Here is a 25,826-nt window from a genome sequence, read left to right on the forward strand (position 1 = left end):
ACGTCCTGTACAACCTCAACATGACATCCCAATTTTTACACTCAAAGGTCTGAGCCTGCTAAATGTCTTCTCATTCACCCTATCTATGTGATGTAAACTTCAAAGAATTATGTATCTGAATCCCTAGGTCTCTGTTTTACAACACTACCCCCGGCCCTACTTTTAATTGTGTATGTCCTGCCTTTGTTCATTTTACCAAAATGCAGTACCACACATTTATCCAAATGAAACTCCATCTGCCACACTTCAGCCCATTGAACTAATTGATCAAGATCCCTTTGTAATCTTAGAAAACCTTCTTCACTGTCCATTATACCAATACCACCAATCTTGGTGTCACCTGCAAATGTAATAAATATTCCTTCTATATTGTCATCTAAATCATTTACATAAATGATAAACAAAAGTGGACACAGTGCTAATCCCTGTGGAACACTGCTGGTCACAGGCCTCCAGTCCAAAAACAACCCATCACCATAATTCTATGTCTCCTGCCATTGAACCAATTTTGCATCCAATTGGCAAGCTCAGTGTTATACTTATACATTCCATATAATTATATACAATTGTGAAAAAATGTTCCTCATTTTGAATTTCCTTGCATTCAGCAAAGGTGGAGTTAAATTTCACTTTGTGCTTTTGTTACAGTCTTTACTGTAACTGCAATAGGTGAGCTAATACTATTACTCACTTTTCTGCAAAAACATTCATTTTATTGACAATACTACCAAAACAAATCCAAAAATATTTGTTAGGTTTTGATAAATGTAATGAAATTAACAGACATCTTGCAAATACAAATAAATACTTGAAAGCACACCCAGCTTAAATGGGGAAAATACAAGGAAATTGCCTACAGAGCTTTCTTCTCTCTAATACACATGCAATTATTTTTCATTTCCTGAGAAAAGGCTCAAAAAGGAAAATTAAGTAAACTTAAACTAAAATGTTTTTTTTAAAGTTTAAGCATAAATGATCTGATATTTTTTGAAAAAAATATCATTTGTCTTATCTCCAACAGAAAAAAAGTGCTGAAATTGGCTCGGTATCATTCTGGTTGTCGATTTGCTCAATGAGCTGATGGGTTTGTTCTCAGACCTTTGATCACCATGCTAGGTAACATCATCAGTGAGCCTCTGGTGGAGCACTGGTGTCCTGTTCCGCTTACTATTTACGTGTCTTGGTTTGTTGTGATGGGTGATGTAACTTCCAGTTCTATTTCTGACAGGTTAGTAAATGGGGTCCATATCTATATGTTTGCTAATGGAGGTCCGGGCCTCTATGAATTCCCACACGTGTTTTTGGTTGGCCCGTCCCAGGATGGATGCATTGCCCCAATCTAATTGGTGCTCCTCTTTGGCTGTGTATATGGATACTAGTGATAGTTGGTCATGTCTTTTGGTGGCTAGTTCATGCTTATGTACCCTAGTGGAGAAAGTGAGGACTGCAGATGCTTGAGATCAGAGCTGAAAATGTGTTGCTGGAAAAGCGCAGCAGGTCAGGCAGCATCCAAGGAACAGGAGAATTGATGTTTCGGGCATCAGCCTGAAGAAGAGCTGATGCCCGAAACGTCGATTCTCCTGTTCCTTGGATGCTGCCTGACCTGCTGCACTTTTCCAGCAACACATTTTCAGCTATGTACCCTGGTGTCCAGTTTCCTGCTGGTTTGTCCAATGTAATGTTTGTTGCAGGGTATTTTGCACATAATGTTCATTCTGCTGGCTATGGGTATGGGATCATGTAACTCCATATTTAGTTGTTTTAGTGCAGTCGTAGGCTTATGGGCTTCTAGGATGTCTCGGGGTCAGAGTAGTCTGGCACTCATCTCTGAAATGCCTTTGGTATATCATTGGGTGACTAGTCTCTGTGTGTGTTCCTGATGAAGGGCTCTGGTCTGAAATGTCGATTCTCCTGCTCCTCGGATGCTGCCTGACCTATTGCGTTTTTCTAACAACACACTCTCGACTCTGATCTCCAGCATCTCATATTCTCTGCGTGTGTGTGTGTATTGTCTCTTCCTGTTTTGGTCCATTATGCAGGAATCAGTGGACCGCACATATCAAGTAACCGTTGTTCCTGAATACATTGTATATGTGTTTCTCCTCGGCATCTTGTAGTTCCGGGGCGCTGCACTGTGTTTGTGGCTCATTTAAATAGTGTCCACTTGCAGCTCTCTTTGTGGGTGTTGAGAAGGTTGGTTCTGTAGTTGAGTATCTAGTCTGTGGTGTGGCTTTCCTGTAAACGTTGATCTGTAGTCCTCCATTGGCTTTTTGTTCTACCACGACATCAAGAAGAGGAGTTGGTTATTGTTCTCTTTCTCACTGGCGAATTTTATACTCTTGAGGATGTTGTTTCGGTGTTTTTGGTTTCTTCTAGTTTGTCGCGTTTCGTGACAACAATGGTGTCATCCACATAGTGGACCCAAAGCTTAGGCTTGATTGTGGGAAGGGCTGTACATTCTAACCTCTGTATAATTGCTTCTGCTATAAGTCCTGATATTAGTGATCCCATTGGCATCCTGTTGACTTTTTTGTATATCTTGTCATTGAAGGAGAAGAGGCACAGGGTCTAGTAGTTTGAGAGTGCTGTCCTTGCTGATGGAGTTGGTGCTGTTGGGTGTTTGTGCTCCTGGTTTGTCTAGCAGTGAGGCCAGTGTTTCTTTGGCAATGTTCATTGATGTGAATAGGGCCGTCATGTCGCAAGAGACCATGACCTCGTCGTCCTCTATCTTGGTGCCTTTCATGATATGAAGGAATTCCTGGGCAGACTGGCTAGAAGACTCTTGGTTGTGCCTTCTACAAGGTATTTTAGTTTTCATTGTCGTTCCTTTGTTAGCCTGTATGTCGGTGTGCCAGGAAGTGAGTCTATGACTCTGAGGGGATCCCTTGTTTGTGTAATTTTGGTAGTCTGTAGAATCAAGATGTGTGGGACTCTTCTGGTTTCATTCTTTGGAGATCTGTCTTATTAATTTCACCTGTCTTGTGCAGTTTCTTCAAGGATACTGTAATGTGGTTTGCTAGTTGTGGAGTCAGGTCCATTGTAATTTCTTGGTAGGTGCTGGTATCAGTTAGTAGTGTGTCTTGTTCAGGATGACAGTCATGCACCCTTTCTCCACAGAATATAAAACAATATTTCTGTGTTTTTTGAGTGCTTCTAGAGCTTTCTTTTCAAATGTGTCAAGGGTGTTCCTTTATTTCTTTCTGCTTGGTGTTAATAATATTGTCTGTCTGATGGTGTGCTGGGTTTCTTCTGTTTGTCTGTTGTCTTTTAGGGTGGATTCTGGTGCTGCCAGTAAGTCCTTTTTGTTCACACCCCTCTGGCTGTAGTACATCCCTCATACTAGGTCAGCTTTTTCAGTGTCTGTGAATGGTTGGTGAATGTGCAAATTCCACACTTCCAGTTGCCTGAGTCGGGAATTGAACCCGGGTCTCTGGCGCTGTGAGGCAACAGTGCTAGCCACCATGTCGCCCACAATGGTGGGGAAGTTTCTGTACTTAAGACTATAAATCAGAAATAAACTCTCAAATCCAATATCCTTTAAAGGTGTGTCTTAATTATTATGTAATAACCACTCAAGTATTGTTTTTCTCACTGTTTCATGAGCGGTGAATATTGCTGATTAGTCCAGCATGTATTGCCTATTCTTAACTGTCATTCAGAAGGTGGTGGTGAGCTGTCTTCTTGAACAGATTACTCTATGTGGTCTAGATACAGTGTCGTTGTGAAAGAATACTTCCAAGTCAGGACTGCGATGTTCCCATGCATCTGCTTCCCTTGTCTTTGCAAGTGGTACAGGTTGCAGGTTTGAAAGGTGTGGTTGAAGCAGCCTTGATAGGTTGCTGCAGCGTATCTTACAGAACATTATTCCCATTGTGCGATAGTGGAGGAGAGAGTAAATATTTAAGTTGGTGGACAGGGTGCCAATCAAGCAGGATGGTGGGGATGGGACAGTGTCAAGCTTCATGAATGCCTTTGGAGCCAAGTTCGTCAAAGCCAATGTAGAGTAATCCTTCACACGACTGCTTTATGGGTAGTGGGCAGGATTTGAAGAGTTTGGTATTTTATAGCTAGAAAAGACCTTTGCAAGTATGCTAGTAATTAATTTTCTCACTTCAGAATTCCCATCCTCTGTCCTGCAACTGCATTTACATGGCTGTTCCAGTTCAGTTTCAGGTCAATAGTAAAACCTAAGATGTTGATAGCAGAGATCATGGTGCTAATGCCATTGAATATCAAGGAAAGATGATTAGAATATCTTGTGCAGGAGGTGGTTATTGTCTGGTACTTGTGTGTCGCGAATGTTAATTGCCACATCAGAATGAAGCATAGATATGTATGGAGTTGCAAACCTTCAGATTTTAATTACCACATTAGATTTTAAAACAGTTAGAAGTATATTTTTTTCTTTCTCTTTTACCTCCCTTTCTTAATCCCATCTTTCTTTCTTTTCTCTTTGCTTTATATAGAAATTTGATATTAATTCAATAGTCTAACTGATACTAATTGGTTCAGACACTCCATACATATTTATGCTTCACTTTGATGTGGTTCATTATGATTCTTCAATTTAATTGACTAGGGAGGTATAACTTGTCCTGTTCATCCACATGCTTTGTTTGTTGTGCTGCATATTCAGGTGATTGAATGACATACTTCAATGCATAAATCCAATGTCCATTGCTATGAAGTTGGAGGTGTGTACTATACCTTTAAGACAGAGTGAATGCTGTCCTGAACCAAGAGCTTACAGGTACCTGTGAATATGACTAGATGGCATTCCCAGAGTGTACTGGAAATTTGAAAATATGTAACATTTGGCTGTGAAATGGATGCCTGAGTTGGTTGCTATTTTGACAATGATTTGAATGTAACCAATCAGTTTAACTTTTGCCCAAGAATACTAAAACCCAATCGAGTTTTAATTTATTGCTTTGCTAACATTGATCCAATGAGATGATCCAATGTCCAGGAGGGTATACAATACAGACCTCTTAAAAATTGGTCAGGGAGAGCAACTGCTATCGTGACAGAAACACTTTGAGATCTAACATCTTACTCTCCAAGGAATTAAGAAACTCTCTCTATCAAAGGTACAATTTCATATGAAACATACTCGCAGTAAAAAGATGATTCAGGGAATTCAACAGCTGGAAGAATGAAGTCACATTAGACGACAGTGGCTAAATTGTTTTTTGAGATTAAGTTGATGTAATTTTAGTAAGTGTTTTATTGGAACAACATACTGTTATAGACTTGGAGGCAGATTATAAGCAGTTTACAGAAAGGGGGTTTAGAATTGCGATTGGTTGTGTAATATTCACTTTGAGAGCTAAAAAAATGCCATTTTCTTTAAATAGTGGAATTTGTCACTCATATTTTAACAGATTAGGAGGCAAGGTGAACTTTTCTGGGTGTTTGGTTTAATTAACAGAGGGGTTCATCACTGTGTCGTAACACTATGGGTTGCATGCATGTGTAATGACTACAAGATCCATTCCATAATGTTGAGGCTTTTAAATATCAATCTAAATTTGTACTTCTTTTTGTTTTGATTATAAAATGCTTAGCTCCAAAACCTTGGTCATGTTTGAATCTTACCATTTATATTATTTATGTGATGTTATGAAAATTTTGTTCAGTCTTTCCAGAAGATGACAATTAACATCTTTAAGCACAAGTAATTTGATCAGTGGATTTATCTGCCTATGGCTGCTCAATGGTTTAACTAATTTTAATACCCAATTGTTATTCATCAGCTTAACTTTTGTCTCAGATTTCATTTAAAGCACAAAAAGTCTTTTTGATGGATAGGTACTTTCTCTTTGGAAAGTGCCAATTGCTTTTCTGTTCAATTGAAAATAATGCACATATGGCATGAAATTGAAAAATGTGACAGTACTTTTAAAAGCACGAAATTAAAAACAGTAACTGAGTAAAAACTCAAATTTTAAAAATCTCAAATATCATTGCACAAAAACACTGTAATTGGATAAGTCCAAAAAGCAATTTCCAAAGCCTGATCTGTCACCAAAACCACCCATTTATCATCAGTTGCCAAAAGTCTTCCACATGACAACCTCATTGACAATTGTTTGCAGTTCTAAGTGTGAACACAAACATTTTAATATCTTAATGAAAATAAAAGTAAACATAAGGAAATTAAATGAAGTTTAATTGCCTAATTATTAATTGCCACCTAATTGCCCAATTATTAATCTAGTTTCCTTAGTCAATAATTATAAGAACTTTAACTTAAGTATAACCAATTATTCTGGTACAATTTAAATAACTTTAAAGAAAAGCTGAGGGATAGTCCAGAAGCAAAATATTACAGATTCTGGAAATCTGAAATACGAACAGAAAACGCTGGAAATTCTCAGCAAGTTTGGCAGTATAGGAGACGTAACAGAGTTAATATTCAGGCCAATGATCTTTTCTCATCATTTGACAAAAAGTCATCAACCTAACAAATCAACTGTTGCTCTTTCTCCATTGAGGCTATCTGATCCAATGAGAATTTTCAGTCTTATCTTCAGGACAGTCCTAGTTTTTACAAAATTCAACTAATGACAATTATAGAATACACATCAGCAGATATTATGACTGCGGCCAGAGCTGTGCATTGTTTCCTTCACTCATTCCACTCTTCCACTGGTCATAACAATTTTTAAATTTAAATAAGTTGATGATATGGCCACTTATATAGGTCTCAGGCTGTGTTAGGTCCAATATTAAGAACAAGTTGGCCAGGTTTCTTTGATAATCTACAAATAATTGGCTTATTCGCAAAAAATAAACTTACTCAAACAACGATCAAGATTATTGACAAACAGTTTGCGTTATGCAAATGTATATCGACCCTTTTGAAGAAACTAACACATACACCAGTGAAGCGAAAGAAAAATTCAAAACTCTGCACAGTGTTAACTTTGAGGAGAAAGTGAGGACTGCAGATGCTGGAGATCAGAGCTGAAAATGTGTTGCTGGAAAAGCGCAGCAGGTAAGGCAGCATCCAAGGAACAGGAGAATCGACGATTCGGGCATCAGCCCTTCTTCAGGAATGAGGAAAGTATGTCTAGCAGGCTAAGATAAAAGATAGGGAGGAGGGACTTGGGAGAGGGGCGTTGGGAATGCGATAGGTGGAGGGAGGTCAAGGTGAGGGCTGGAGTGGGGTGGGGGCGGAGAGGTCAGGAAGAAGATTGCAGGTTAGGAAGGTGGTGCTGAGTTTGAGGGATTTGACTGAGACAAGGTGGGGGGAGGGGAATGAGGAAACTGGAGAAATCTGAGTTCATCCCTTTTGGTTGGAGGGTTCCCAGGCGGAAGATGAGGCGCTCTTCCTCCAACCGTCGTGTTGCCATGGTCTGGCGATGGAGGAGTCCACGGACCTGCATGTCCTTGGTGGAGTGGGAGGGGGAGTTGAAGTGTTGGGCTACGGGGTGGTTGGGTTGGTTGGTCTGGGTGTCCCAGAGGTGTTCTCTGAAACGTTCCGCAAGTAGGCGGCCTGTCTCCCCAACATAGAGAAGGCCACATCGGGTGCAGCAGATGCAATAGATGATGTGTGTGGAGGTGCAGGTGAATTTGTGGTGGATATGGAAGTGTCCCTTGGGGCCTTGGAGGGAAGTAAGGGGGGAGGTGTGGGCGCAAGTTTTGCATTTCTTGCGGTTGCAGGGGAAGGTGCCAGGAGTGGAGGTTGGGTTGGTGGGGGGGGGGGGAACCTGACGAAGGAGTCGTGGAGGGAGTGGTCTTTTCGGAACGCTGATAGGGGAGGGGACGGAAATATGTCCCTGGTGGTGGGGTCCGTTTGGAGGTGGCAGAAATGACGGCGGATGATACGTTGGACATGGAGGTTGGTGGGGTGGTAGGTGAGGACCAGTGGGGTTCTGTCCTGGTGTCAGTTGGAGGGACGGGGCTCAAGGGCGGAGGAGCAGGAAGTGGAAGAGATGCGGTGGAGGGCATCGTCGACTACGTCTGGGGGGAAGTTGCGGTCCTTGAAGGAGGAGGTCATCTGGGTGGTACGGTTTTGGAACTGGTCCTCCTGGGAGCAGATGAGGCGGAGACAAAGGAATTGGGAATATGGGTTGGCATTTTTACAGGGGGCAGGGTGGGAGGAGGTGTAGTCGACGTAGCTGTGGGAGTCGGTTAGTTTATAATAAATGTCCATGTCGAATCGGTCACCCGAAATGGAAATGGAAAGGTCTAGGAAAGGGAGGGAGGAGTCTGAGACAGTCCAGGTGAATTTGAGGTCGGGGTGGAAAGTGTTGGTAAAGTGGATGAACTGATCAACCTCCTCGTGGGAGCACGAGGCAGTGCCGATACAGTCATCGATGTTGCGGAGGAAAAGGTGGGGGGTGGTGCCAGTGTAGCTGTGGAAGATGGACTGATCCACATATCCTATGAAGAGGCAGGCATAGCTGGGGCCCATGCGGGTGCCCATGGCTACTCCTTTGGTTTGAAGGAAGTGGGAGGATTGGAAAGAGAAGTTGTTCAGGGTGAGGACCAGTTCAGTCAGTCGAAGGACGGTAATGGTGGAAGGGTAACTGGTTGGTACGGCGGGAAAGGAAGAAGCGGAGGGCTTTAAGTCCTTCGTGATGGGGGATCGAGGTGTACAGGGACTGGATGTCCATGGTGAAGATAAGGTGTTGGGGACCGGGGAAGCGAAAATCATGGAGGAGGTGGAGGGCGTGGGTGGTGTCCCGAACGTAGGTGGGAGTTCTTGGACTAAGGGGGACAGGACCGTGTCGAGGTATGCAGAGATGAGTTCGGTGGGGCAGGAGCAGGCTGAGACAATGGGTCGGCCGGGACAGTCAGGTTTGTGGATTTTGGGCAGGAGGTAGAAACGGGCGGTGCAGGATTGTGGGACTATGAGGTTGGAGGCGGTGGATGGGAGATCCCCTGAGGTGATGAGGTTCTGGATGGTCTGGGAGATGATGGTTTGGTGGTGGGAGGTGGGGTCATGGTCAAGGGGGCAGTAGGAGGAGGTGTCTGAGAGCTGGCATTTAGCCTCAGCGGTGTAAAGGTTGGTGCACCAAACTACCACCGCGCCTCCCTTGTCTGCTGGTTTGATGGTGAGGTTGGGGTTGGAACGGAGGGAGTGGAGGGCTGCACGTTCCGAGGGTGAGAGGTTGGAGTGGGTGAGTGGGGTGGAGAGGTTGAGGCGGTTAATGTCGTGGCGACATTTGGCTATGAAGAGATCGAGGGCGGGTAAGAGGCCAGCACGGGGTGTCCAGGTGGATGGGGTGTGTTGGAGGCAGGAGAAGGGATCGTCAGAGGGTGGGCGAGAATCTTGGTTGGTGAAGTAGGCACGGAGGCGAAGGCGGCGGAAGAATTGTTCGATGTCACGCCGCATGTTGAACTCGTTAATCCGAGAGCGTAGGGGAATGAAGGTGAGGCCTCTGCTGAGGACTATCTTTCATCCTCAGAGAGGGGCAGATTTGGAGGGATGGTGAAAACACTGCAGGGCTGGGAGCTAGAACCTGGTGTGGGGCTGGAGCTGGGAGTGGGGGCGGGGTTGGGTGTGGGGGCGGGGACGGAGACGGAGATGGGTGTGGGGGCGGGGTTAGACATGACTGGGATCGACGTGGGGGCGGGGTTAGACGTGGTGAGAGAGATCGGCGTGGGGGTGGAGTTAAGCATGGTGACGCGGAGACACATGCGTGCAGGTTAGTGATGTCACTGGGGGGGCAGAAGTGGCTGCGGCGGCGGCGGCAACCCAGGGGGCGAAAGTGGCTGTGGCGACGACACAGACAGTGTTATTCTCGATAGCCGCGGAGGCCACGAATCTGTCAGCGATGGTCTTCCTGGCGATCGTGGAGGCGGTTGTCTGGGCGGTGATCGTGGAGGCTGCGAGGTCGATGGGGGCAGAAGTGACGTCATTGGCCAAGCAATAGACAATCTCACAAAAAAGGATTGCATAGATTGTTCCAAAGGGTATTCTGATGTAAAGGCTCTTCTGCACACACAGCTGGTATACTGGGAGTGTCTTCTTGAAGCAGGTCAAATTTGTTGAATTTCTTTTACTTCAGATGGTGGGTTAGATTCCAAGGAAACATGCTCAGAAACCCTTTCATGCTCAGAAAGTGACGACTTTCAGTGGGTTTTCAACTTACATATACTGCTATGGGAAGTTACAAGAAATGAAGGCTGCAATAGGGTGTTACCTCTTAGGCAGGTCTCAAATTCTCTCTCACTAAATGCAATACAACTTATTCTACCCACAAACTGGGCCATCTAAACTCTACAGAAAATCTTCCAGGCTATTTGGCTCTATTTAAGTGCCCTGCTCCTTACAGATGCAACTTTGTTGCTGTTGCACCCAGAGCCTTTTCTTTAGCAAAGTATCCTTTCTTTAAAAGTTCAAAATATACTTATATTAGTCCACATAATCATTTCAAGTAATATTTGGATCACATCTTTTTGTAAGAGCAAGAGCAAAGCAGTAGTCTTGAAAATCAGCACAATTCACATCAATAAGGCATTCATGCAGATTCATTATCATACAAGTAACAACAACACAATGCCAATAGTTGCTGACCAAACATTTGGACAAAATAGCTGTAATTGTGCAAATATCAATCACACAAAGCAATCTGCAGTGTTAGCATGTAGAATTGCACAGCTTAGTATCACTCAGTAAGAAAGTTTAAGGAAAGTCCTCAATTCATGATTTAAGCAAATTGCAAGAAAAGCACAATACTACAGTTAGAAACATGAAACTCCTACAACTGTCTGAACAAGCAGGTTGACTTAAAAATATCTAAACGTGAGAAACTTCTTAAGATTTAAAGACTATAAGAATAAACTACTCAAATAACTGGGTGAAATAGTAGGCCTTTGTGATATCGTAGAATCATAGTATCTCTACCGTGTCCAAACAGGCCATTTTGATCCAACAAGTCCACACTGACCCTACGAAGACTAACCCACTCAGACCCATTCATCTACATTTACCCCTGACTAATGCACCTAACCTACACATGCCTGAACACTATGGGCAATTTTGCATGGCCAATTCACCTAACCTGCACATTTTTGGATTGTGGGAGGAAACTGGAGCACCCGAAGGAAACCCACGCAGACATGGGGAGAATGTGCAAACTCCACACTGAGATATATTGTCACAGAAATGGCAAGGAGGTGAGCGTTCATTTTTACTCACAAAGCAGGTAGGTTTAACACTGTAACACAAAGTGAAAACTTTGTAACAAGAAATAAAGAAGCCTGGATTTTGCTGTCCATTAATTAAGACAGACCACTTTCCACTGAATCAAACACTGCCGCCCATGATAATTGACTTTCATTTCACTTTTCCTGAACTTAATTTAATTCTGATGCCAATTAAAGGAGTTAGACAGCTTTCAGGATCAGTGACAGTATCATCAGACTAAACAAAAAATTATATTGGAGAAAGAAAGCAAACAAAGGCATAATAAGCAGTTTTTATCATTTACTTTTTCACAAGATTAAAGTAAATATTGAGACAAATGCTTGAGATTATGAAAGAAATTAAAATATCAGAAACAAACTTTTAAAAAGTAACATGTCCTTTGAGGTCAGAGAAGTTGTTCAATTCTAATTATAGTACAGCATGTAATGAAAACCCTACTTGTATTCTATAATGTGTAAACTTTCAAGTGATTCTAGAATGATACAAATAATGTAAATCCTGGAAGTTCATAACAAACTATTGATTTCTAATTGATTTTCATCTGTAGGAATTCAAAGGCACTTCCGATGGGGAATCAGACACTAAACTCTGAAGTTCCATGTTTAACTGTATGGGCAAAATGCCAATACTTACTGGCATTTTACCATCATAAAACTGCATAATCCAGACCAGAGTTGTGTCCCCATTTCTGGCAGGGTTATGCTGGTAGTGGATGGGTAATGACACTCTGCTGCTAAGTGGAACTGTTATCTTAGCGTCACAGTGACATAAAAGCTTCTTTTCTTACAGTTCAGCCTAACATTCTTCTACTTCATCTTCCCCAATTCAGACTGGCATTCTTTTCTTCTGTGGTCATTTTGATATATGTTAGTAGGGTGAGAACAAGTATAGCTGGGTTTGTAGTCTCCCTGTTAATTGTAATATTTGAAATTAAGTGTGTAATTGATTCGATGATTATACGTACATATGAGAGAGTTGTAGCACAATGGTAGTAATGCTATTTTTGAGCCAGAAGGCTTAGGGGTTCAAGTCCCACCTACTCCAGAGGTGTGCCATAACACATCTGAACAAGTTGATAAACAAATATCCATGTTCATATGAGCTTTAAAAGTGCAATTTTTCTACAATGTCGTGATTACCATGTTTGTTTCACATACAAAAGGTCTTTAGTTTGAAACCAGGTAGAACTAGTTAGAACAATACTGCCCATACCTTCACTGTTGATGGGTTAAAGTCCTGGAATTCCTTTCCTAACAACATTATCCTTCCCTCCAACCCAAGGGTTCATAAAAGGCAGCTCTTCACTGTCTTCTCCAAGGTAAATATATCAGACAATACATTATAGTCTAACCCGCAACACCCATATCACGTGAACTAATTTTTAAAAAACACCACCTACCTCAAGGTGCATGATAGCATGTCCGAACAGGCTGACCACAAATAATTTTCAACTTTAAATGAGTGGAGATCTTGGGCATAGTAGTATTATCCCTACCTCTGGGTCAGAAGCTCTGGGTTCAAATCTCAACTCAGGATTTGATGGACTTTTTTGAGGAAAGATTCTCAGGATTTGATGGCCATAGAAGGTGTCTTAAAATGGCCGAACAGATTTATTATCAATCTGCAAACCCTTCCAACACACCTATGACCGATGTTAAGTGTGGAAGAGTTTCCTACTTGGCTAGAACTTGGTAGCTGCAGTGTAACAGCCTAACTGTGTTAAAATACTTCACACACGGGCTCTGCCATGAGCAGTGTCATCCTAATCTCAAGCCGTTCCCCCCATAACCAGGGAGAAATTGCACTGAAGGAGGTTCTATGTCTCAGATCGATCATTAAGCAAGGCTGCCTACCCTTGCTTTAAAAAAAAAGACATTTCTTGACATATGAGTGAATAGCACATATATATGTAATTTTAAATTCTATATGTAAATCCATTCCAAGTAAAGACAAGCTCTGGTCACTTCCTTCAGTGAGCTAACAGACATGTAACATGTGCTCCTCTAATTTCCTGTTCCCATATTCAGACTGTCATTGACCTCTTCTAGTTCACTCTTCTATTCTCCATTCCAATTAAAATGAAACTTCCCCTACACTCATACATGCTCACAAGATTCCTCCCTATTGCTGCTGCCACTGTTCCTGGAGATAGAACTCAGATGCATAGTAAATGGGAATGTGAAATGAGGGAATTGCTAATTTCTCAAAACTATCCCCAGGAACTTTTATTTACATTGGGACATTGAAAATGTTCTTACAAAAAGTTATAGCTATAGTAGATTTAATAAAACACTGCAATTGAACACGTATTCACTTTGGCTTATATTAAATTGTTCAAATTGAATCATAGAGTCATAGAGATGTACAGCACGGGAACAGACCCTTTGGTTGAACTCGTCCATGCCAATCAGACATACCAACCCAATCTAGTCCCACCTGCCAGCCTCTGACCCATATCACTTCGAATCTCTCCTATTCATATACCCATCCAGATGCCTTTTAAATGTTGCAATTGTACCAGTCTCCACCACTTCCTTGGCCAGCTCATTCCATACACATACCCTCTGTGTGAAAAAGTTGCCCCTTAGGTCTCTTTCCCCTCTCACCCTAAACCTATGCTCTCTAGTTCTGGACTCCCCCACCCTAAGGAAAAGACTTTGTCTATTTATCTATCCATACCCATCATAATTTTGTAAACTTCTATAAGGTTACCCCTCAGCCTCCGATGCTCCAGGCAAAACAGCCCTAACCTATTCAACCACTCCCAAGAACTCAAATCCTCCAATCCTGGCAACATCCCTGTAATCTTTTCTGAATCCTTTCAAGTTTCATAACATCTTTCCGATAGGAAGGAGACCAGAACTGCATGCAATATTCCAACAGTGGCCTAACCAATGTACTGTACAGCTGCAACATGACCTCCCAACTCCTGTACTCAATGCTCTGACCAATAAAGGAAAGCATACCAAATGCCTTCTTCACGATCCTATCTACCTGTGACTCCACTTAAAAGAAGCTATGGACCTGCACTCCAAGGTCTCTTTGTTCAGCAACACTCCCTAGGACCTTACCATTAAGTATATAAGTCCTGCTAGGATTTGCTTTCCCAAAATGGACCACCTCATATTTATCTAAATTAAACTCCATCTGCCACTTCTCAGCCCACTGGCCCATCTGATCAACCTCCCGTTGTAATCTGAGATAATCTTCTTCGCTGTCTACTGCACCTCCAATTTTGGTGTCATCTGCAAATTTAATAAGTATACACCTCTTATGCTAAAATCCAAATCATTTATATAAATGGTGAAAAGTAGTGGACCCAGAATCGATCCTTGTGGCACTCCACTGGTCACAGGCCTCCAGTCTGAAAAACAAACCTCCACCACCACCTCTGTCTTCGACCTTTCAGCCAGTTCTGTATCCAAATGGCAAGTTCTCCCTGTATTCCATGACATCTAACCTTGCTAACCATTCTCCCATGGGGAACTTTGTCAAATACCTTACTGAAATCCATATGGATCACATCCACCGCTCTGCCCTCATCCTCTTTGTTAATTCTTCAAAAACTCAATCAAGTTTGTGAGACATGATTTCCCAAGCACAAAGCCATGTTGACTATCCCTAATCAGTCCTTGCCTTTCCAAATAATGTACATCCTGTCCCTCAGGATTCCCTCCAACAACTTGCCCACCACTGACGTCAGGCTCAGTAGTCTATAGTTCCCTGGCTTGTCCTTACCACCTTTCTTAAACAGTGGCACCATGGTAGCCAACCTCCAGTATTCTGGCAAGTCACCTGTGACTATCGATGATACAAATATCTCAGTAAGAAGCCCAGCAATCACTTCCCTAGCTTCCCACAGAGTTCTAGGGTACACCTGATTGTATGTAAGAAAGCTGAGCAATTGCCATAAATGTACAATTTGACCAAGACTGTAGAAATGACACACCATTTTCTGACCAATATTAGATTTTGTACAGGCACCTATTTTTAATATAAAATCAAACTTTTATTCAACAATATATGCCTGTATCAAACACAAAACACTGGAGAAACGTATCAGGTCTGGCAGCATCAGTGGAGAGAGTAACAATTCAAGTCTGGTATATGACTTCTTCAGTGCTATTCATACCAAACTCAAAATGTTAACTCTCTTTCTCTCTGCCAGATCTGCTGAGTTTCTCCAGCATTCTCTGCATTTGAACCATATTTCCAGCATCCAGAGTATTTTGCTTTTATTTGACATACTAATGCTATACTAATGCTAAAATAGTAAAACATTCCAAGGTCTTTCAGAGGAATTATAAAACAAGGTACAACACAGCCACAGGAACAGATATTAAGCTAGAAGACCCAAAAGCTGTATGAGAAATAGATTTGCAGACGTGTGTTAAAGGAGAAAAGTGTATAAAGGGAGAAGAAATTCTGAAGTTTAAGGCCTACGCAGCTGAAGACAAGGCTAGAACATGTTCTGTACTCTTCAATGTTCTATGGAGGAATTTAGAGTTACACAGAGAAGTACAGCACGTAAATAGATCCTTTGGTCCAACTCGTCCACGCCGACCAGATATCCTGACCTAATCTAGTCCCATTTGGCCCATATCCCTCTAAACCCTTCCTATTCATATACCCATCCAGATGCCTTTTAAATGTTGCAATTATACCAACCTCCTCCACTTCCTCTAGCAGCTCATTCCATACACGCACCATCCTCTGCATGAAAACATTGCTCCTTAGATCCCTTTTAAATTTTTTCCCCTCACCCTAAACCTACGTCCACTAGTTCTAGACTTCCCGAGCAGAGGGAAAAGACCTTCACTATTTACCATCTCCATGCCCTTCATGATTTTATAAACCTCTATAAGGTCATCCCTCAGCCTCCGACACTCAAACAGCCACAGCCTATTCTGACTGCCCATAGCTCAAATTCTCAAGCTCTGGCAACATCCTTGTAAATCTTTTCTAAAGCCTTTCAAGTTTCTCAACAACCTTTCAATGGGAGGGAGACCAGAATTGCATGTAATATTCCAAAATTGATCTAACCAATGCTCTGTACAGCTGCAACATGATCTCCCAACTTCTATACTCAACGCTCTATCCAATAATGGGAAGCATACCAAACACCTTCTTCACTATCCTATCTACCTATGACTCTACTTACAAGGTACTATGAACCTGCACTCCAAAGTCTCTTTGTTCAGCAACACACCCCCAAAACCTGACCATTAAGTGTATAAATCCTGCTCTGATTTGCCTTTCCAAAATGCAGCACCTCACATTTCTCTAAAGTGGGACCCAGGGAAATAGTGAGGAAACAAATCAAACTGAGACTGGTCGAGTTGAGAAAAGCCATGTTGACTATCCCTAACCCGTCCTTGCCTTTCCAAATACATGTAAATCCTGTCCCTCAAGATGCCCTCCAACAACATGCCCACCACTGATGTCAGGCTCACCGGTCCATATTTTCATGGCTTTTCTTTACCACCTTTCTTAAATAGTGGCACCACGTTAGCCAACCTCCAGTCTTCCAGCACCTCACCTGTGACTATTGATGATTCAAATATCTCAGCAAGGGGCCCAGCAATCCCCTCCCTAGCTTTCTACAGAGTTCTAGGGTACACCTGATCAGGTCCTGGGGATTTATCCACCTTTACGCGTTTTGAGACATCCAGCACTTCCTCCTCAGTAATATGGACATTTTTCTAGATGTCACCCTCTATTTCTCCCACATTCTATATCTTCAATGTCCTTCTCCACAGTAAACACTGATACAAAATACTCATTTAGTATCTCCCCCAACTCCTGCAGTTCCACACTGTGTGGGCAGCATGGTGGCATGGTGGGCAGCACGTTGGCACAGTGGTTAGCACTGCTGCCTCACAGCACCAGAGACCCGGGTTCAATTCCCACCTCAGGCGACTGTCTGTGTGGAGTTTGCACATTCTCCCTGTGTCTGCGTGGGTTTCCTCCCACAGGCCAAAAATGTGCAGGTCAGGTGAATTGGCCACGCTAAATTGCCTATAGTGTTAGGTATAGGGGAATGGGTCTGGGTGGGTTGCGCTTCGGCGGGTCAGTGTGAACTTGTTGGGCCGAAGGGCCTGTTTCCACATTGTAAGTAATCTAATCTAATCATATCTTTGAGGGGCCTGATTCTCTTTGTAGTTAACCTTTTGTCCTAATATATTTATAAAATCCCTTTGGAATCTCCCTTTTTGCCAAAGTTATCTCACGTCATCTGTTGCCCTCCTGATTTCCCTCGTAAGTATACTCCTACTGCCTTTATACTCTTCTAAGGATTCACTTGACCAATCCGGCCAAACCTGACATATGCTTCCTTTTTCTTAACCAAAACCTCAACTTCTCTAGTCATCCAGCAGTGTCTACACCTACCAGCCTTGCCTTTCACCCTAACAGGAACATACTGTCTCTCGACTCTCGTTATCTCATTTTTGAAGGCTTCCCATTTTCCAGCCGTCCCTTTACCTGCGAGCATCCACACCCAATCAACTTTTGAAAGTTCTTGCCTAATCCTGTCAAAATTGGCCTTTCTCCAATTTTGAAGTTCAACTTTTAGGTCTCGTCTATCTTTTTCCATCATTATTTCAAAACTAATAGAATTATGATCACTGGCCCCAAAGTGCTCCCCAATTGATCCCTCGGTCACCTGCCCTGTCTTATTTCCCAAGAGTAGGTCAGGTTTTGCAGCTGCTCTTGCCGGAACATCTGCATACTGAATCAGAAAATCTTCTTGTAAACGCTTAACAAATTTCTCTCCATCTAAACCCTTAACACTATGGCAATCCCAGTCTATGTTTGGAAAGTTAAAATCCCCTACCATAACCACCCTATTATTCTTACAGATAACTGAGATCTCCTTACAAATTTGTTTTTCAATTTCCCTCTGACTATTAGGGAGTCTATAATACAATTCCAATAAGATAATCATCCCTTTCTTATTTCTCAGTTCCAACCAAATAACCTCCCTGGATGTATTCCCAGGAATATCCTAAGTAAAGCCGTAATGTTATCCCTTAGCCAACCCCTCCTCTCTTGCCCCTCTTTCTATCCTTTCTATAACATTTGCACCCTGGAACATTAAGTTTCCAGTCCTGTCCACCCCCTGAGCCACATCTGTAATTGCTGATATCCCAGTCCAATGTTCCTAACTATGCCCTGAGTTCATCAGCCTTTCCTGTTAGGCCTCTTGCACTGAAATAAATGCAATTTAATTGATCAGTCCTGCCTTGTTCCCTGGTTTGTTCCTGCCTGCCCTGACTGTTTGACTTGCTCCTTTTCCCAACTGTACTAGTCTCAGATTGATCTCTTTCCTCACTATCTCCCTGGGTCCCAGCCAACACGGCACCCTGCCCCACCCCCATCCCCACCACCACCACCTTACTAGCTTAAATCCTCCTGAGCAGCTCTCGTACATCAACTTGCCAATATATTAAATCCCTTCCAAATCAGGTGCAATCCAATCTGATTTGAAACCACAGATTTTAAAATCACGGTGCTGCTTAGCTGAGTGACAAAATAAGCCTGTGATTCCAAAGATGATGGGTAAACAAGATTCAATGCAAGGTAGGATACAGGAAGCAGAGTTTTGAATGAACTCAAGTTTGCAAAATATTTTGAAAGTGTTTCCTCCAGACTTAATAAATTACCCAATAAAACATTTTCTCATTGGTGTGGCCAACTGCCTACTTCTCCTTCCCTTGGCTCCTTTGCATTTGGAATGACAAAGGACCATCCACTTCACCTAAACAATATGTGTTTACCAAGTAAAAAATGTCAAGGATTTTATTGAAGAATAATTGAACATATGGCAGCAGTTTACAAATATAGAGGTGTCAGGGATTGTTTTTTGAGAAAGTATGTTCATCATTGAGTCATGTTAGCTAACATGTGAGCAACAGAAAAGAAGCTTTGTGATTAGCAGTTTAATTGGAATCGGAGGAAGAGAACTTGATGTCATGGATAAAGGAGCTCAAAGATGGAATCTAGGATAACAGGAGAGAACGTACAGAAAGGTATAAAATCAAGGATAGAGTACATAATCCTGAGAGGAAATTCAGCTCAGTGGGGTAGTAAAATAGAGGAAATTGGCAGAGCTAGGTTTAGATTAGATTAGATTATTTAGAGTGTGGAAACAGGCCCTTCCGCCCAACAAGTCCACACCGACTCTCCGAAGAACAACCCACCTAGACCCATTATCAGTGATCAAATGCTCTCAATCTTGATGACAAACAAATTTGTGAGCTCTGCATACATGTTGCCAGAGATGAAGGTGGAGGTAAAAGGAGGGATGGGATTATGAAGATAGAGAAAAGAAGCCTCTACGGTAAATCTGGTTGAGTAAGCGGATATCACAGTTGAGTGCAGAAAAGTACTTCATGTAGTCCAATCAGATCCAATTGCAATAACTATCCAATTGTCCATCAAATTTGCCCAAGCTCTTGTACATAAGGCAGAAGAGATGAGGGCAAGAGGTAGTGGAACGGAGGGAGAGTTGGGGCTGATCATGGTTGGAGGGTGCAAAGCAAATGTTGATTGGGAGTTCCAAAAGCAAATGAGATTGGGGATTTTGAGGAGTAGAAGGCATACCTGGTATGGGTTGACAGTGTTTGTGATTTGAAAAAAATTAGTTCTAGCAATTTCAATAACCACTAGTTGGCATAACTCTAAGTGTTATCATTGTAACATTATGTCATGATCCAAATCAGGCAATTTTTTGAGTGGCACATGAATTGTTAATTTACTTAACTCATTTATTTTATTTTTAGCTTTTTTTCAATTTATAAACAATCAGCAGCAAAGTTTTATTCTTAAACAAGATGAAGGTTAGTTTATTGTGGAATTATTGTTGAATGTCACAAAGTAAAAAATGATACAATTATTGCCTTCATTATAATACAAAGGTTAATGGCAGATATGAATATAAGACCAGTCTGTTATCATTACAAGCCTCTTCCTTGATTGAAGATTTTATTTTCTGAGGTGAAGTGATTGTAAACTTATATGATGATTCATCAGCTGAATGGATTCTTTCATCAAACAGCTGAAAGTAACTTTGATAGATGGACTCAGGTAGGTACAGCAGGTTTTGGGAGAGAGAGCAAGATAGATGTTTCCTATTCCTTACTAGTTCTGCAGTTATGGCACTGAGACATTGATTGGACTACCTCAGCAAAACTGGTAATATCTGAACCTTCTTTGAGGATTATTTTGGACAACAACTCTTTCTGAGGACATCTGTCAGATTCTTTCTTTTAATAACTATTTTTTACTTCTTCTGAATAACGTCCCCTATTTAATAATGAAAATTGATTTATATATATAAATTAGATCTAAATAATCCTGTATTTTGGATAAAAGCAAGGTGATGTTTCAGTTCTATGATGTATAAGTTTCACATTTACCAAAGGAACCTGGAAAAAAATCTTCATCTGCACAGACAATTCATAGTAGTAACACAGAAGCAAGGACATCAGATCAAATTTGGATACACCTTCATTTTGTTTTCCATAAACGGTGATCCTCCATAACAGTGAAGAGTGCCAAACAATTTCAGAATCTTACTGGCCAGCAAGCTGTGTTTAATTTAAAATATTCCACACTACCCCCTGGTCTACATACAATCCATCTTTTTGTATATAATTATTGTGTTATGAGGCATTACATTTTGGCTGAAGTACATGATGAAGTCATCAATGGGTATGAATAATGCTGACAGCATTTGAAAAAATATAAAAATTCCCTAAACTGGCCTACGACTTTTTTTCTCTGTTGTTTTGGACCTTCCCTGGGAATGATGTGACTGCAAGACAGAAGAGTAAGGTTGACTTAGCACCTATATAACACCACATCAGGATAGGACAGGTTTTTTAGGCTAGCTGTACTTTTCCTGTATTTTTTCACGTGATCATAATTTAGGATTGTGGCAGTAAGTTGCTGTGAGATTTGTGCTTTAACTGCAAGCTATGATTTCCATACTAACATTATGTGAACCAAAGCAGTTGCAGCAGTAGTCGCCAAAGTCCAGACAACAATATGCTTGACCTTTCATTAAACAGAGACGACTGATGGTGAATTTAACCTGAGGTCACCATGCCTCGGAAGAGGGATGAGGCCAAGAAGACAGGACCTTTATGAGGACCACAGCCAGGATGAGAATTGAACAACCACTGTCCAGCCAAATGAGCTAACCGATTCCCAAACCAAAATACAGACGATACAAAGAACATATTCTGTAGGCTGTAATTCACAGATCTAACTCTGTGCGACAATTTACTACAAAATTACAACAGCTGAAATTCAGTATCTTTTTACAGTGTTTTCAAATTATAATTAAAGGTACAATAAAGCCGAACAAAGCCCATTTGTTTTTGGCATAAATGACGTTTGGTTGTTCGGGACAAGAGTATTATATTGAAAATTAAGTCACAATTTGACCATGAACAGACACATCACTTCAGCACACAGAATGGAATTACTGAACTTATACAAATATTAGCACAAGAGGTCACAAGTTAGCCGGCTGTACCTGAATCAGTTACAGGTTTACATAGTAGCAACTATTCTCATACATTTTCCCATATTTTGCCTATTTTCCTTTTAGAGGTGATAATGCATTCGACACCCTCACCTCCACAGAGATCTTTCTTTTCTTTACCTTCCCTTTATGCCTCAAATACTATTTCCGAAGTTACCTCCTGCTTTCTGACCATTATTAATCATTGAATAATTTCCAAAGCATTTGGAGAATTTCATTAACTTTTCCTTAGCCTGCATACATATCACACTGAAAGCCATGAAAAGGATAAATGAGTTGTTGTATGTGCATGCCAGGCATTTAAGCAAGCATATTTCACAATCCCAACTTTATTTCAAACTTTTTTTTAGCAGATAATAATGCCATTATGGTCTGCCGGTGATGTGCCTTCACAGGTGACAATTTTCCGTTCGGGTAAATTTTAGATATCCCACTCCAAGTTTAGTCAATCTCAAAGGAAGCTCAAATCAGATGTGGAAATACAGCAATCAAATGCAGGAACAGAGACTTGGGATGGAAAGTGTGAGTATATAGTGAGATTAAAAAAGAACATCAGAATCTCAACATAATCCTTTCTCAGAAGGCAGAGTAATTTTTTTTTCGCCTGTGGGGTTGGGGGTGGAGATGTCTTGTGATGTGAGCCTCTACCAAAGCAAATGTGTAAATCAGGAATCTGCAAATTCAGTGATGCTACACATCTGCCATTGTGCTGCACTTCATCTGTAACACTTGCATTGACCACCAGTACACATTACAAATCTTAAAATCATGCAATCATTATAACTTAATTGATTGTAATAATTGAATCCTTGGTGTCTCTGTGAAGCTGATGTAATCACAAATGAGCTCAGAAGTGTCAAATTCTATATGTTTGCAAAATATGTTTGCAAATTCACAACTATGTTCTGCAGGTGTCATTGCTCCAAGCTGCTATCCTCACACAGTGAATTTTGAGTAAGTAAGAACAAGGTCTGTTATATTCACTGGTCATTCTTGGGTGTGTTGGGAATTGCAATGAGGATGTATCTGCTGGACATAAATTCCTAATGTTATTTGCTGACATGGCGCGTGCCACATACATCCAGTTTTGTGAAGGATCCTGGATGCCATATTCAGTTAAATGCTGTCTTGATATCAGAAGCAGTCATTACCAGCTCACCATACTTTACATCGCTGATAAATTTAGATATGAGTCTACCCCATTATCCAACTTATTGATCAATACAGTGACTAACTGACATTTTACCACACATGTACAGAAATTGTTGTTTTGATGCAGATGACATGGTGGGACAAGGGGCTAAGGAGTAAATAATCGATGGAGATAGAGTCCAAACAGAAAGAAGGACAGAGAAGGGATTGGATACCGGCCAGCCTAGGAGAATGAATAGCTGTTAATGGGGTCTACTAGTGGCTAACAATGGGGCTGTATGTAATAGCAGACTGTGTGATGACAAAGCTTGGTTTGTGAGGGTTGCTGTAAGGACATGGGAGAAGGTGCATCAAACCCTAAAATTTCTGAACTCAATGTTGAGTCCAGACGGCTGTACATAGTTGCCAAGCGGAAAATGAGGTGCTGTTCTTCCAGCTTACGCTGAGCTTCAATAGTGCACTGCAGAAAGCCTGAGACAGGGATGTTGGCCAGGGAACTGGAAGCTCAGGATATTTTTTTTGTGGACAGAAGTTAAGTTTTCTAAGAAGTGGTCACTCAGTCCATGCTTTGTTTCCCCAGTGTAGAGGAGACTACATTATGAGCAGTGAATGCAGTAGACTAAATTGAGTAAAATGGAGGTAAAGCGCTGTTTCACTTGGGAAGTGTGTTTGGGCCTGCAGATACTGAGGAGAGAGGAAGTAAATGGGAAGGCCTTAGACCTCCGAAGTTGAAGAGGAAGGTGCTGTGGTGTTGTAGAGGGATGTTGGGTATAGAGAATGAGCGGACCAGGGTGTCCGGGAGGGAAGGTCCCTATGGTAGGCTGGTGTGGGAGGGAAGTGAGGGTGAGGCCTGAAGTGCTGAAGGAATCGCTAATATCAGGGAGGATCCCAGAGGACTGGAAAATTGCTAACATGACACCCCTGTTTAAAAAAGGACTAAGACAAAAGATGGAAAATTACAGACCGATTAGCCTAAGCTCAGTCATGGGTAAGATCCTAGAATCCATTTTGAAGGTTGAGATTTCTGAATTCTTGGATGTGTATAGTAAAATCGGGAAAAGTCAGCATGGTTTCATCAAAGGGAGGTCATGCCTGACAAATCTGCTAGAATTCTTGGAGGAAGTAACGAGCAGGATCAACCAAGGACAGCCAATGGATGCTATCTAGCTGGACTTCAAGAAGGCCTCTGACAAGGTGCCATACAGGAGGCTACTGAGTAAGATAAAGGCCCGTGGTGTCAGAAACCAGTATGGATAGAAGCTTGGCTGTCTGGTAGAAAGCAGACAGTGCGGATAAAGGGGTCCTTCTCAAGACGGTAGTCAGTGACAAGTGGTGTTCCGCAAGGCACAGTGTTCGGACCGCAACTTTTCACTTTATATATTAATGATCTAGATGAAGGAACTGAGGGCATTCTGGCTAGGTTTACAAATGACATAAAGATAGGTAGAGGGACAGGTAGCACTGAGGAGGCAGGAAGGCTGCAGAAGGATTTGGACAAGTTGGGAGATTGGGAAAAGAAGTGGCAGATGGAGTACAATGTGGGAAAGTGTGAGGTCATGCACTTTGGTAGGAAGAATAGAAGTAGGGACTATTTTCTAAATGGGGAGAAAATTCAGAAGTCTGAATTGCAAATAGACTTGGGAGTTCTAGTCCAGTATTTCTCTCAAGGTAAACTTGCAGATTGAGTCAGTAATTAGGAAGGAAAATGCAATAATGGCATTTATTTTGAGAGGGCTTGAATATAAAAGCAGGAGTATACTTCTGAGGCTCTATAAGGCTCTAGTTAGACCACATTTGGAGTATTGTGTGCAGTACTGGGCCACATATCTGAGGAAGGATGTACTAGCCGTGGAGTGTGCTCAGAGGACGTACACGACAATTGTCCCAGGAATGAAAATCTTAACATACGATGAACATTTGAGGACTCTGGGTTTATACTCGATGGACTTTAGAGAGGGGATCTAATTGAAACATACAGAATACTGAATGCTCTGGCCAGAGTTGATGTTGGGAAGATGTTTCCATTGGTAGGAGAGATGAGGACCTGAGGGCATAGCCTGAGAGTAAAGGTAAGACCTTTTAGAATGGGGATAAGGAGAATCTTCTTCAGTTAGAGAGTGGTAAATCTGTGGAGTTCATTGTCACATAAGGCTGTGGAGGCCAGGTCATTGAGTATATTTAAGACTGAGATAGATAGGTTCTTGAGTGTCAAGAGGATCAAGGGTTATGGGTGAAAGCAGGAGAATGGGGTTGAGAAATTTATCAGCCACGATTGAATGACGGAGCAGATACAATGGGCTAAATGGCCTAATTTCTGCTCCCATGTCTATGGTCTGTGCAGGGGATGGGTTAGACCCAGCTGTGAGCTCTGTCAACTCTGGTGTTGGGTAATTCTTGGTTGAGGAAGAGGTGGACATCTTGGAGGCCCCTTTATTGAAGTTAGCATCATCAGAACAAACTGGGACAATGGAAAGAGTCTTCACCAGAAGCAGGGTGTGAGGATGTAAAGCCAAGGTAAGTGTGGGAGTCAGTCAGTTTGTAGTGGATATTGGTGGCCTGTCTATTCCCTGAAATGGAAATAGAGATGTTGAGCAAGAGAACGGAACAGTCCAAGATGGACCAGGTGAACGTGAGAGCTGGGTGAAAATTGGAAATGAAATTATAAATTTTCCTAATACCAAACGAGAGAGAGAAGCAGCACCGATGATATCATCGATATACTGGAGAAAGAAATGTGTGTGGGGCTGGAATACGACTGGAACAAGGAATGTTCCACGTATGAATATTCCACAAAGAAAGAGGCATAACTAAGGCTCATGCAGGTATCTGTGGCTATCCTTTTGGCCTGAAGAAAGCGAGAGGAGTTAAAAGTAAGGTTGGTCAGAGTGAGGATGAGCTCAGCCAGGTGGAGTTTTCCAATACAGTTAAAGTTATATAAATTCTTCTTTCTATTGTTTG

General features: G+C 41.9%; 1 protein-coding gene across 1 annotated transcript in view; it reads right to left on the reverse strand.

Annotated features, from left to right (window-relative positions):
* Positions 1 to 25,826, reverse strand: part of plcl1 (phospholipase C like 1) — a 330,762-nt gene that overhangs the window by 202,562 nt on the left and 102,374 nt on the right. The window lies entirely within an intron of this gene.

Source organism: Chiloscyllium punctatum, chromosome 10 (genome assembly GCF_047496795.1).
Source record: "Chiloscyllium punctatum isolate Juve2018m chromosome 10, sChiPun1.3, whole genome shotgun sequence".
NCBI classification, from domain to species: domain Eukaryota; kingdom Metazoa; phylum Chordata; class Chondrichthyes; order Orectolobiformes; family Hemiscylliidae; genus Chiloscyllium; species Chiloscyllium punctatum.